At 35.5% G+C, this 633-nt stretch overlaps 1 protein-coding gene across 1 annotated transcript in view; it reads right to left on the reverse strand.

Annotated features, from left to right (window-relative positions):
• Positions 1-633, reverse strand: part of LOC118748827 (homeobox protein ARX-like) — a gene marked incomplete at its 3' end in the record, with an annotated part of 242,045 nt that overhangs the window by 152,048 nt on the left and 89,364 nt on the right.

Below are 633 nucleotides of genomic sequence, written 5' to 3' on the forward strand. Positions count from 1 at the left end.
AAGATTTCGAGTATGCGGTTTTATAGCCCATTTTAAGTATAATTAAGTGCAATTTTCAAGTCGCTAAAAATTACCGTTTTTTTTTTTAGAATTTTTTGGTGTGGAGGGTGTTGCGCATTTTCTTCCATATAAAAGTAAGATTTGTTCATGCGTTATATAGAACACAATTCGCAACATCCTCCAAAAAAAAATTATAACAATCAACGGTAAGTTTTAGCTAGCAGACGATAGCCGCGTTAAACCATGACTATGTTGAATAGAAGTTTACAGGTTGAAAAGAATAATGAAATTGGCGAAAATACGGGAAAATTCTTGCCCCAGCCGAAAATTTCAAATTTAGTGCGAAATACGGGACATTTGGCAACGCTAATATCGAACTTTAAACGCCAAAAAAAAAAGAGTGAATTTTTTTCAAAATTTTCTTTTTGAGGCAGAAATGCTCCTACAGCATCCAAATGCATTTATTCGGCAAAAATAAAATGTTGAAAAAATATCGCCAACGCTTTTTTGGCGGCTAGGACTCTATATGTTCAGAATCTCCTTACAAGAACATGTCCAGCCGCCATTTGACATCTGAATGTACGTAGGGCAACATGGCTTTTAGTTAGACAGTCTTGCGTAGACGGTTTGCCT

This window comes from Rhagoletis pomonella, unplaced genomic scaffold, assembly GCF_013731165.1.
Source record: "Rhagoletis pomonella isolate Grant_MI unplaced genomic scaffold, Rhpom_1.0 Rhpom_scaffold_00013, whole genome shotgun sequence".
NCBI classification, from domain to species: domain Eukaryota; kingdom Metazoa; phylum Arthropoda; class Insecta; order Diptera; family Tephritidae; genus Rhagoletis; species Rhagoletis pomonella.